Source organism: Odontomachus brunneus, unplaced genomic scaffold, assembly GCF_010583005.1.
Source record: "Odontomachus brunneus isolate Ranch 3 - 2012 unplaced genomic scaffold, Obru_v1 Obru_scaffold_269, whole genome shotgun sequence".
Lineage (NCBI taxonomy): Eukaryota > Metazoa > Arthropoda > Insecta > Hymenoptera > Formicidae > Odontomachus > Odontomachus brunneus.
In genome coordinates, this window is record NW_022639719.1 from 288,589 (window position 1) to 288,799 (window position 211).

The window sequence follows — 211 nt, forward strand, 5'->3', positions numbered from 1 at the left end:
CCTCCTCCGTCTCGGCCTCCGCGAAGGCCTTCACACGGAGAATGGCGTCCACCGTGGAGCGACCAACGCGGAAGCCAAATTGAGCTTTGCTCAAGTCCGGACCCTCCCGAGAGAGGTGCCGGACGAGGCGGGCCACCACTATTCTTTCAAAGAATTTACCCACCTCGTCCAATAGGCAAATCGGCCTATATGCGGAAGGGGCGTCCAGGGG